Here is a 13746-nt window from a genome sequence, read left to right as displayed (position 1 = left end):
GGGCAGTTGAGGAGGAGGCTGCTGCTCCAGTTTGTGTGCTTGGCAGTGAGGGGACCTGTGAATAAAACTCAAGGTCAGCCATCTTCTTGAGGTTTCTTAGAGCTCTTTGATTAAGCTCTTCTTGGGTCACATCTTCTTCTAAAGTTCCTCTTCTCCACTTGCTTTGGTTGGCATATTTTTCTAAGTTAGGAAGGCTATAATGTCCATAAGCAGATAATTTGTATTTGAGCCTCCTCATTGTAATGAAGTTATTGGGGTCATAGGGTTTCCATACGAAGCTGTATTTGAGACCAAGGCACAGAAGTATTCTATCTGCCTCTCTCCACCCTTCATCCCTCTCATTGAGAAGTAAATGGCCAAGTTGATTTCTGATTTTTAACTGTGCCTTCTTACCTTTTCCTGAAAAGTGGAGCATATCCACATAACCAAACTGCCTGAAGTATTCCAAGGCAAGTAGCCTCATAGGCACAAATCTAGGTAGTTTAAATGGGGGCAACTCACACCCATATAGCCTGATAACGGTGTGGTGTTGGTAGAAATACCAATCCCCAATACTGTATGCTTTTGATAAATGCAGGAGTCTTTGCATTTCGTCTGTCAATCTGGGAGGAGGTGAACCCAACAGTAGAGTCAAGGCTGGATGGATGAAAAGATCAATAAATTCGCAGTAGGTGTATGGAGAACAGCTTACTATGTGAAAAACGGATGTCCAATACACTACTGATCTCAGATTGCCCTGTGCATCTACTCTCTTCTTTGGGAAGGAGAACTTATCATGCTGGAAGTATAGGAGCAGATGATATAGGTACGAGGTGTATCTAAATACCCTTTCTCTTGATAAATTCATCAATTGATCATGCATCTTATCTGATATGTATGTGGCATAATCATAGTGGATTGGCTTCTTTCCTGGGGAAAACATAAGCATCATTTGTAGAACAGTTTCATCCACATACTCCACTGAATCATATCCCAAGATGGGACTGATCATGTCAACAAGGTCTAAGCCCAACTGGTTGAGGTAGAGATAATGGATGGGAGGAATTTGCACAGTATCAGCTTTGATGAAAATCTGATTGAGCTTTGTGATTTGTGCCTCTGTTATCCTGGCTCCCTGTACTATTAAATCAGCTAATGACAGAGGGACCAACTTTTGATCTGTCTGGAACTGCAACATCTCCCTGATGGCTTCAGGGGTAATGAGGAACAGAATTGAGCCTGCAGAGTCTAGTACTGCCCTCTGGGATGCATCATAGTGTTCAGCAACTATGTGCACAAGCTCAGGGAATTGATTAACCTGAGGAAGCTTGAATATTGGGAGGAATGAATCCCAAATTCCAAGGATGTCTGTCCCCCTCTCATGTTTGATCTTTATTTCATTTAGGATTTGCAAATGGAACCTGCTTCTGCTTAACATCTCCTCTGATATCTTGTAGTCCAAGTCTGCTAATGCTCTGGTGTCCAATGTTTTGTTAGGGACATTCAAGGGAGCCACATTGAGGGCTATAGGAGCTACAGGGGGGTCCATGACTCCTGTTTTAGGATTTCTGCTCGCTCAAGGACCGTGTTACTATGCAGAGTAACACCACCAGAGTTCTCTTTGCACAGAATGAAAATGCCTGGAAAAAAGGTGAATGCAGGGTCTATAGTATTTCAAATGCTGTTTGATAGCAACTAAGACCAAAGTTTAGCTTTCTCTGGTGTCTTTTAATGGTGAAATTTGGTTTCAAATGCGCCTGCTGCGATTATGCAGACAGGGCCTAGTTTTTCAATGAATTGTAGCTGGGAAAAGGCTCGGCTGGTGTTTTTCGAGGTGATAGTTTGGGAATTTAAAGCTCTGCCGAGGAATTCAGTGGTGAATTTCTAATTTTGGACTCTCTTTAAGCTTTCAGAGTGTTTAACAGAGAATTGCAGGCGCACAGAGGACAGACGATGAAGAATACCTGGTAAAGTAGTGAGCAAAGGTCGTGAATGCAGGTTGAACTCGTGCGCTGGAGGTCTCCTGGTCGATTTAGCAGGTTGACAGCGAACTTGGACGCGAGCGCATGAGGCAGAAATAACGACGAATGAGTGAAAAAAGAACGTAAAAACGCGATTTTGGCCATAATATAGACTTTTTAATACTTTGGCGCCTTTTTACGATGACGTCAGCAGGACGTCATTGGTGGGGTCAAGGTCGGATGACGTCATGCTGACGTCATCGGGAGACGTGGCGGGGTCTGGTTGGTCCACAGGGGCAGTGAGATGGCAGGACAGGTGGACCAATGGCAGGGCAAGAGACTGACGGGACAGCGTACCTGGGTGACGGAGCGATGACATGTTGATGACACGGCGATGACGTGAGCAGGCGGGATGGGGAAACCGGAACCAACAGTGGTTTCGTATCGCACCACTTCCTGTACGGGGGCGGTATCGGTCAGTTGTACCTCCGACGCATCGTGGTGAGGGCGCGTGGCAGCGGAGTGACGTCCTCAAAATACGGACGTCGGGAGATAAGCCTCGTACAGCGGATGAGGTCCGACGTCAGGGTGACCGTTGGATCTGCAGCGGATAATCGGACGGTGGTCGGATGACTGAGATGACAGGGGGATAGTACGCCTAACTGTCAGGCGTCGGACAGGCTCCGACGCGATCAGGGCCGTCAGATCTGGAGGGCCTGATCTAACGGTCGTCGGGGAGGTGACATGGGCGGCACATACGGAAGCGGGCGGGGGCATAAAAATTGGTGTTTTGCACGCATTTCTAATGTATTTTGAAAAAGGAATTATATGCGCTTAACCTTGGATTATATAGCGGAAAGTGGGTTTTTGATGCTTTTTTCCCTTTGAAGCGGGTAAGGGTGGGGATTGAGGGCCTTTTATGGATTTTTTATGTGCAAAGGGGTGAAAAATAGGGAAATTAGCTCATGAAGGGGAAGGGGTAGTTGGCATAGGTTCATCAACATGACCTGGTGTCATTTGATCCCTGACTCGAGACTTTATTGGCTATAATGCCAAGGGGGTGGGTATTTATAAGATTTTGGGATTTATACACCTTGGTGTTAATAATATTAGGGAAAAAGGTGATATAAGGGATTTATATAGTAGGGTTAGTGTTAGTTATGGAGGAGGGGGTAAGTGGAGGGAGAAACCATTAAGTTTATATGAAACAAACTTGGTTTTAAGAGTAGATCAAAATGAAAAGATCTTTAGACAAGAAATGTGGCTTTTTAAAGATTAAGAACCACCATGAAACCTTAGTCTTTTCCAAGAGTCTAAGCTGATGGGGAATGTTAGAAATGAAATTGGAGGGGAGTGAGGGAAATTAGTCATGCTTCTTGCTGTGATCTTTTGCCTTGCTGCCCACCATCACCATTCTTGCAATGATAGGGATAACCTTTCTGCAACCCCAACTACCTACCCAGCTACTTACCTAGCATTTTTACTTCTTCTTGGAGGGTGCACTTGGACTTGCAGACCCTTACTTGCCTTTTCTTTTCTTTGGCTTTTTCTTTTGCTTTCTCTATCTACTTCGACCCTTATCTCTTCCAAGGTCCCAGATTAGGCTGTTGGGAGCCTTTTCTTCTCTACCTAAACTAGTTGTCTGCCAAGATTCAGCTGTTTGGACAGACTTCTTTCTCTAGTCTATAGCATAAAATTGAACACATGGCATGATCCAGATTAAACTGTTGGATCACCCATCAAAACTGAAAATAAGGTCATCAATCATTGAAGCACTTTACACCTTTCTTGCTTTCTAGGAAATATGGGATCTTTGTGAAATCAAAGCAGAGCATATTTGGACTTTCTCTTGCCAATCATGAAATATGAAACCTATTGGTATAGGTATCCAACAGTGGCTCCACATGGGGATGGTTTTTCTTTTGAAAGACCAAGAACAGCAGGTCAGATTGCCTTACTCTTTTAGCTGCCCATGCCAATCTTTGAAATTTGCTGTATTAATGTGTCAAAATTGTGTGTTTCTTCCTTGGAAGACCTCTGATTCTATTTGCCTTTTGCTGTTTGGTGGATCACTTAGGAAACTGCATTTTTACAATCTAAATAGAAATAATATGTACATCTGTATATATACAAGGGAACCTGATGTTGCAATCATGGGAAACAGTCAAAATAATGCTTCAGCATCCTGCCATTGACAGGACCTTCATCCAAGTCAGTTTCAGTCAGACCTTTAAGGAAGTAGGTGTTGTTACCTTGTACTGCTTGGACAGCAAATGGTCCTCTCCATAAAGAATCAAATTTTCCATGTTTTCCTTTCTCTTCTCTTCTTGCATCCCATCTTAGAACTTTGTCTCCCACATTGAAATCTTCTGCTTTGGTTCTTCTATCAAAGGCTTTTTTTAATTTTTCTTGTAATATTTGCACTCTGCTGAAAACTTGTTCTCTAGTTTGCTGTAAACAGATTATCTGATTGATCCTCCTTTGCATATCATTTGGCTCTGCTTGACTCTCTTGCAGAAGCTTCATAACCGGCACTCCTAGTGATGAGGGAAATTTGGCTTCTAATCCATAGACTAACTCATATGGGCTGGTCCCAATTGATCTTTTTGTTGTTAGTCTATCTGCCCATAAAGCATTTACTAGTTTCTTATGCCAATTCTTTTTGTTCTCTTCAAGCACCTTCTTTATGATGTTTATTAGACTTTTGTTTGATGATTCAGCAAGGCCGTTTCCTTGAGGATAGTAAGCAGTAGAATGGCCCAAAGTAATGTGAAATTTATGGCAGAAGTTCACCATCTTCTTGGATCTGAAGGCAGCAGCATTGTCTGTTATTATCTTGTCCGGACAGCCAAATCTAGCCAGTATATTGTTTTCCAAAAACTGAATAATTACTGAATCATTTGCTTGTCTGCATGGGGCAGCTTCAATCCACTTGGTGAAGTAGTCTGTTGCTGTTAAAATCCATCTGTGTTGCCCTGAAGATGAGGGATGAATTTCCCCAATGAAATCCAAGCCCCATTGTTGGAAAGGTCTCTCTGTTGCAATGGGCTTCAAAGGAAGTGGCAGCAACTGTCTTTTGCCTTCAAACAGTTGGCATTTGTGGCATGAGGTTGTGAATTTCTTAACATCAGAGAACATGGTGGGCCAGTAATAACCAGCCCTCAATATCTTGTCCACAGTGGACTTCCAGTACAAATGTCCACCACAGTCTCCAGCATGGAAATCTTGCATGATATTGTTAATTTCATTCTCCATTAGACAGTGCAGCAATATACCTTCATGGTTTTTCCAAAGTAAATTTCCATCCATCACACAAAATCTAGATGTTTTCATTTTTAGGAACCTACACTTAGTTCTGGACAGTCCTGGGGGAGCACACAGGTTTTGTAACACATAGCAGATATCAGAGTACCAAGGAGATTGTTCAAAGGCTACATTGATCTTTGGAGTCGCCAGCTCTGTTTCACTGTCCAGTTGATTGATATCTAAGGCTTGGAAATTTGCTTCTGTCATTAATTTGGCCAAACCTTGCCCTTTTATCAGCTTTGTAGGTTTAATTTCAATGTCAAATTCTAGTATATTGGCAATCCATTTTCCTCTCCTGCCCTCTAAGTTTTCTTGGGTGAGAATGTCTTTGACAATAGGACTTGGTACATAAGCCACAACATGGGAGTAAAGGATGTAAATCCTAAAGTCCTTAATAGCTTTGATCAAAGCATAGGCTTGTTTTTCCATAATTTGGTACTTTAGAGGGGCATCTCTAAGAGCTCTGCTGAAGAAGGCAATAGGCTTCTCATTACCTTGGTCATCTTTCTGTAATAAAACAGCAGCAATAGTATGCTGGGAGGCAAAGGAGAAAATGATAAAGTCTCTGTCAAACTGAGGATTGGTTAACACTGGGGTTTGAGTCAAGGCCAATTTTATACTTTCAAAGGCTTGTTTTGCTTCAACAGTCCATTTGACCTTTGAATCTTTCTTTAGCATATTGTTTAATAATCTGATTAGTTCTGCTAAATTCGGGATAAACCTTCTTAAAAAGTTGATTTTTCCTAAGAATCCCTGCAACTCCTTGACATTCCTTGGGTGAGGCATTTGTAGGATAGCTTGTATCCTGTCTGGATCAATTCTTATGCCATCTTTTGAAATAATGTGCCCTAAGAGTTTCCCTTCTTCCAAGCCAAATAATGACTTCTTGGGGTTTAAGGAAATACCATATTTCCTGCATGTTATGAAAATCTGTCTCAAATGTTTCAAGTGTTCTTGGTCAGATTTTGAAAAGGGTGTAAGATCATCTAGGTAAATGACTAGGAAGTCATGAATCTCTTTTGCAAAAGCAATGTCCATTGCTCTTTGAAAAGTTGCCCCTGCGTTTTTCAATCCAAAGGGCATTTTTACATACTTGAAAGTTCCCCATGGGGTTGTGAATGCAGTTTTGTCTTGATCATCAGGGTGTACTAGGATTTGATTGAAGCCTGAGAATCCATCAAGCAATGATATCCTAGAAGCCCCTACTACTCTTTGGAGAATGTGATCCATTTTGGGTAAAGGATAGTTATCTTTGAGTGATACTTGATTCAAATTCCTTAAGTCTACACAAAGTCTAATTTCACCAGTTTTCTTTCTTGTAGGCACCAAATTTGAAATCCACTCGGAGAACCTGATTGGTGCTATGATACCAGCTTTGAACATTTTATGTAGTTCTTTTTCAATGGAAGGAAGGAGCACAGGATTGATCCTTCTCAATTTCTGTTTGAATGGTTTTTGATTAGGCTTGAGGGGAATGGTGTGCTGGATGACAGAGGTATCATAGGACTTTAGATCCTCATAACCCCATGCAAAAACATCTTGAAACTCTTTAAAGAGGTCGATGTATTTGGGTTTTTGATCAGGGGGCAAAGAAGCAGATAGCTTTATTATTTTAGGCTTGTCAATAGTACCAATGTTGCATTCTTCAATTGCTGCATCTAACGGCTGCATCTTTGGCTTCCTAGGGACATCATTTGAATCAAAAATGTCCTCTAGTGGGGTAAGGCCTACTGGAAGGAAATTGTCTTTGAGTTGTATGATTTCTGCTTCAGCACTGCTCACCTCTTCACAGTCAATTTGGTGAATTTGCTGAATGTTTTCATTGTTAAAAATGGTTGGACTCAATAATTGTTTTGCTGTTCTAGGTGACATTGGGTGAGCAGACTGTTGGAACTGTATTTGTGCTGGGCTTGTTCCATTAAGCATTTGTGATTGACTTGCTCCATCATTGTCAATATTTAATCCTGTGAACTCTTGTTGCAAAGTTAAGAAATTGTTTATTTGCATGTCATCCTCAAATACTTGCCATTCTTTGACATTGTTTGGAATGGAGGGTCTGTGTTTGACCTCGGCTGTGAAACAGTTATTGGGTTCTAATGGGAATTTGAAGGTGCTGGCAAATGTTGCCAAGCTGTGTGCATGGAGATTGTGGCCCCTTGAAATTTTTGTGATAACAAACTCAGAGAATGTCTCCAATATTTCAATTACAGCAGACCTGTAGGACCTCAATCTTTTGTCATTGGTGACAAAACTTCCTTTTACTTGTTGAATTACTAGATCAGAGTCTCCCATGATGGAGAGCCTAGGAGCTTGTAATGACCTTGCTAGTTTGAGACCTAGTAACAGAGCTTCATATTCTGCCATGTTATTAGTGCATCTAAAATTTAATCTATAAGCCCTGCCTTCTGCATAGCCTTTCTCTTTGTTATGTATCCAAATTCCAGCTCCTGCCCCCAACTTGTTAACTGAGCCATCAAATTCTAGGACCCACAGGATATCCTGCTGGACAGGAGATTTAAAATCTTGTTCATGGGATGGCAATGTGAGCATGAGTTGGGGTTTCTTCTCCCATTTGTTTTCTAGGACAATTTCATCACTTGTTTGACAATCTTTGACAACTAGAGGAGGGATAATGTGTATTGTTGGGCTGATTGATGTTTGGCAGGTGATACTTGTTTGATAAATGTTTTGTTCTTGTATGCGTGTTTCGGTGCTAATGTCATTGTTTGAGATGCTTGTGCTGTCATTGAAGAGGATGAAGGAGTCTATGTCCGAATGGACAGCATATATTGGAAAATTTTGAGGCTTTTCTTCACTGCTGACCATATACTTCATGAGTGTTTCCCTGTAAAGTCTTTTTGGTTGCCCAAAGACAGAGATAGTGGCATATGACATATCTAATTGCAGGGAGCCTTGGAGCTTGGCTCCCCATGATCTTGATAACAGCATCCCATATTTAGGTGGGATATCAGCGACTACAACATCCATTAGAATGGTTTTGTTGGGATATTGAACCAGAGACACACATAAATCTTTTATTAGGCCTAAACATTTGACTTGGCTAGAATCAAAAGAAAACGGGTCTTTGTATGGTCTTGTTATATCCAAATTTAATCTTTCCATGACTGCTTTTGGCATCAGGTTGTGAGAGGCGCCTGAGTCAAACATTGCATTATGCAGTATTTTATCATGAACATGCAGGCTGACATAAAAAGGTAATATCCCTGTGACTATTGTTTTTCCATCTACCTCTGGGCCAAACAGTAATTCTGGAGTGTCATCTAGCACATTTACATCATCTTTGCTATTAGTGAGTTGAAGGGATTTCTTGATCTGCTGCTTATAGATGTCATGCTTGGCTAGCTCTGAGAGGGGAATTGCTATTTTTAGCTTGCCAATCTCTGTGCCTAGGTCAAAAGGTTTGTCAGCTTGGGCTTTGGAGTCACGGATAGCAGTCTTTTCTTTGTTCATTAGATCTTCTTGTTGGATTTCATCTTGACTTCGAGACCTGCCCCTTTTACTCATGTCTTGAGGGGTAAAATTTGGATCAGGGTGAGAGGACGAAGTTGCCATGGGCTGTTGTAGTGGGGACACTAGTTCAGTAACCTCCTCAACTACAATTTCTTCTGCAGGCAAGTTTATTTTGTCATTAGGTTCTGTGATCATGGTTTCTTTAGACCTCTGTTTATCCTTTGTCTTGTCTGGCTGATTTACATTCACAGTCCGACTCCTTAGTTTGTACTGTTTATGGACTTCATAGACAACAGTATCATATCCTTGTTTGAAGTCAAAAGATTCTCCTGACTTGGTTTGGAATGTTTTGATTTCATCCTCCTCATGGTCCTCTTGTGTTAAGAAAACATGGCTTTTACCATCCAGACCCATTAAGTTAATCTCCGGATCTTCATTAGGTTCAGTTGATGTTGAAGTTTCTGCGTAATTTTCTTGAAAAGGTGGTCTAATGTCTTGGTCAGCATTTGTCTTTCCTATGTTTGGGTTCTGAGTTCTCCTAAAATTCGGATTTCTAGGAGGGTTGCTTTGTGATGCTTCCCATGATGATTTTCTTTCAACTGATTCCACTCTTTCACCCAATCTCTTCATGCTATTTAGTATTGCATCCAGCTTTTGATCAAAGCCCGAAGTTTCTTCTTTGAAGGCAGTCCTTTTCTCCAATTTTGCCCTGTTTCTTTTGGCAATTAGGTTAGCTTCCACTGTGACAGCAACCCTTTGAGCTTCTTGAAGGGTTGGAGGATTTCTTTCCTTCAACTGATAAGCCATATCAGGGTCAAAACCATCAGGGAATTTATACAGGGCTAAATCAGGAGGAGGCCTTAAGTTCTGTGGGATAGCATTATAAACGTTGTTAAACCTAGCACAATATTCCAGAACTGTTTCTTGGGGACCTCTCTTAATAGTGTCATATTCACCAAGTACGTGGAGAGGATCTTTCTTCTTTTCCCATCTCTCAGTAAAAGCTTCGTAAAGCTGATCAGGTGTTGTGATGGAGTTTGCATTGAGGGATCTGAACCAAGTTCTAACATCCCCAGTTAAACTTTGAACAAAAATTCTCATTCTGACTGTGTCATCATCTATTTCATAGGTCTCAAAGTGGTCTTGCATCTTCTTGGCATGCTGGATAGCTGTTAGAGAGCCATTTGAGTCAAAATATGAGATTTTACTTTGATAATCTTGAGGTAAAGCTGCAGCATTAGCTGGTATCTGCAGAGGTGCATACCTGTTGGCCATGTTTATGGGATTTATAGGGTTGACAGGAACAAATGGGACAGCAGGGATTACTGGTGTAACAGGGTTAATGGGATGGGTAACAAATAGGGGAGTGGTTGAAAGGGTATGTGTGGTGGGTGAAAATGTGAGAGGAGGACTTTGAGGTGTTGATGATGAACTAGGGGAACTAGGGGTGGACCGGAAAAGAACTTTGCAGGGAGTGGGAATGAGGATAGGTTGATCTGAACTTATATCTGAATCAGCAGGCTTCTCCTGCTTTTGTTGTCTCCTAATGTTCTTTGGAATGATATTCGGATTATCAACAATGATGGGTTGATTAGGGTCAGGGTTTGCCCTAGTGTGCCTTGGGTTTCTTTTGGGAGCCAGCTTCTAATTGTCCTTTTAGAGCTTATATAGGAGGTTTTATGTGTGCAAGGACTGGATGAGAATTTTGGAATAACTATATACGTTTCAAAGCTAGGATGAAGATTCCCTAACTAGCTCTTCCCTAAAGCTGTCCCTGTATTACAGAAACAGTTCTGAGGCCTCTTGGCTGGTTTCAGGCTTACTGGTAGCTTTGGAAGATAGATAGTAATTGAAAAATTTTAAGAAGTCCCCAGTGGAGTCGCCAATTATGTTATCACCCAGGTTGTTCCCTATGACTCCCAAGGGAATACGGCCGGGGTAACCACTAACCAATCTTTGGGTTACAGTTCCTAGCCCAACTGCAACCAGAGAGGGCTCTCTCTTTATGATTTATCTCTGTTATAATTGTGTTTTAGGCTAGCTATGACGCTTAGGTTTTGTTTGTGTTTTGGTTGAAGGATCTCTTTCAGGTCTTATGATGTAATACTTTGATGATGAGTTTCCATTGGGCAATGGAGTCTAGATGCTGTGAGATGATCTCAGATGTTGAGTAGTGTCCTAACTGCAAGGCCTGTTGTGTATTTAACAGACAAGTTAAAATTTGAGTGATGATATATGTCAACTAGCAGAAATCTGTTAGGAATTTTATGTTATATTGGTGAAATGAAAGAGGACGCAGAGCACAGGAGCAAAGTATGAATTCCTGTGACAGTGGTCAATATGAAAGATGTATTTGAAAGTGCAGCATTTTAAGAATCACACTTTATGTAGATTACACCTGAAGAAAACACTTAATAAACAACATAGACTGAACTCAGGGTGCTCAGTGAGCAAATCCTAGGAGTTATTCTTTTTCTGTGTTGCTTAATATGGGAAATCAGATAGCGTGTATGGACCTATAACAAAACAAAATAAACATGGAGAAAGTTACAGAGACTTATTGTATGATAAGATACGCAGGGATCCAGCAATCATGAACAGGCACAGAACATCTTCAACACATCAAGCATCCACGAAACTCCATTGCTTTCCTTTATTGACTTTCAGAAAACAATTACAGCATAAGAGACTGTTCAGGAGAAATTTCCAACAACCCTTGCTATCTCATGCGAAGGGGATTATATAGAAATATGTATACAAAATATCTCAGGTATTGAGTCATCTGAGAGAGAGAAAATATCTTCAGTAGTGCTCAGAAAGTAGGCAAGAAGTTATTACAGTGTTAAATGCAGCGTAAATGCCATTTATATCTGTCAGAGGATTGTTTGACTTTAAGGAGTCACTGAGTCGGTTGCATTACTCTGCATTAATCCTGTAGGTACGCATTTACTTTTGCTTGCGTAATGAGTTCTTGGCTTTGCCAGCTGTGGTTCTCCTTTTCTGCTTTGTTGGCTGCTTCATGCGCTGAGTTGGCTCAGTTTTGAATTTATGATGCCCGCGGACTTTATTGACTGTTCTTTTCATCAAAATTGGTAGAAGAAACAGAATTTGATGACTGAGTCACCGTTTACAAAATTCTCTGGATAGCATCTGTCCACCATTCCTGTGTAGGGAGCTGATGCTTGAGGATGGCCTCCATTGTCTCTTCAGCTTCTGTGTATTTGAAAAAAGTTGGGGCTACATCAAACAAGTGATTAATTTCATTCATTATAAAAAGTAGATTTTCTATCTTACTATAGAAAATCTATCCTGTAATAGGCCCTGTGTCTTCTGAAGTGCTGGCCTTCTCATTGACCTGTGCTGAGGCAAAAACATTTACTCTTTTGGCATACTGTTCATGGGTGAATAATTTCCCTCCGCTGTTCAGTAAGCTAGGGAGTCCTCTACTCTGCAACACTTGAAACTTCTCCATGAACTTATTTACCTCTGTCTGCATATCCTGGGTTCTCCTGTCCAATGTCTGCACTAGACTTCTAAGAGTAAGAACCCTTTTGATCATTTGAATAGTCTCAGTTCTATTTGTGATTCCAATGGTGGCCAACTGAGAGCTTGTTTTGTGATTGAGCACATTGATCATTCTTGTAGCAACTTCAGGCATATTTCCCAATAAGGCCCTTGATGTTCGGATTTCTCTCTGTGCCTTTGGAATGAGCTCTAGTTGCTCATGGATTGTCTCGATGTATGGCCATTGGTTGTTGATGGATTTACCAATATTGGACCATATCATTGCTCTGATTTCTGCTATGATTTTATCTAGCTTGAGCTCATTCTCAAGCTCCTTGATCCTGTCTTTAAGAGCTTTGATTTCCTTGGCCTTTTCTCCCACCTCTCTCTTTGTCTTATCATGCCTTTCATTTACCTTGGCCAGCTTTTCCTTAGTTTCGTTCAACTCTGTCATCTGGGCTTCCAAAATTTGTATTTCATTCTTTAACTTCTGCATATCTAGGCTCTACTCTGTGCTGATGGGTGCTGCTGAAGTAGATGTGGCTGTTTATTCAGCCTGCTGAGGTGGAGGCACCGTAGTAGGAACAGTCTCCTCAAGATTGATGACTTGCGGAGGAGGCTGAGATGTCTGCCCTTCTTGTGCTTGTTTTGATGATGCTTGTAGAGGTGCTTGTGTAGCTTCATATTGCCCCAATTTTTCTTGTGCCTTCACAAGCTCTTTGTAAATGGAAATTAGCAGGTCAGTAGAATCCTACTCATACCTTTGCTTAGCTACCTCATCAGTCTGTGGGTGGATAGTGGCTGGAATTTTGATCTTCTTTCTCAGTGCAGCCATGTCAGCATCTCTAAGTTTCAGGATCTCTTGTATCCCTTTGATGTCATTGGGATTGTGCCCAATTTCTACAATGATTTCCTCCAGGGCTCTTATCCTATTGTCTTTGGCCTGAGAAGAGGCCCTCTCCAGTTCTAGCTGGGAAGCTGTGGCATTCAGACTGCTGGTTAGTTTGTAATTATCCAAAGTCTTGTCGGCCAATGAAGCATACACCATTTCTCCAGTTTGCTTATGCAGCTCAATTTTGTCCATAGGGTGTATGTCTTTGGCAAGTACCTCTAGATTGGTCCTAAGGTAGTCAGCAGTGGATTGTGGCCGAAGTGCTGTAGGCATAAAGTGACTCATTGTCAATTTGCCTTCACTTACATCAAAAGCAGACATAAGTCTCTGCTGATTGGAAGGAGCCATGTTCAGTAAGTGATTATACAATTGTACTTTAATCGGGTCACTCCTCCTCTTAATGTCTATAAACTGCTGCTTGATACTTACTTGTCCTTCTTTCTGCTGGCTAGAGGAGCTGACCTCCCCTCCCATGGTCCTGTCCTGTTCCTGCTGGAAGGAACTTGCTGAAGTTTCCCTGCTGGGTGGGCCCATGCCCAATGCCTCTCTTATTGCTATATCATCCTCTGGAAAATCATTGAGTCTTTGCCTTTTTTCTCCTTGGTCTATAGAGGATGTCAAGGGAGTTTCTCT

Source organism: Pinus tabuliformis, chromosome X, assembly GCF_031772625.1.
Source record: "Pinus tabuliformis cultivar Carrire ecotype Pingquan chromosome X, CPIR1, whole genome shotgun sequence".
Classification (NCBI taxonomy): domain Eukaryota; kingdom Viridiplantae; phylum Streptophyta; class Pinopsida; order Pinales; family Pinaceae; genus Pinus; species Pinus tabuliformis.
The sequence above is the reverse complement of the archived record's forward strand: the minus strand, read 5'-3'. Positions refer to the sequence as shown.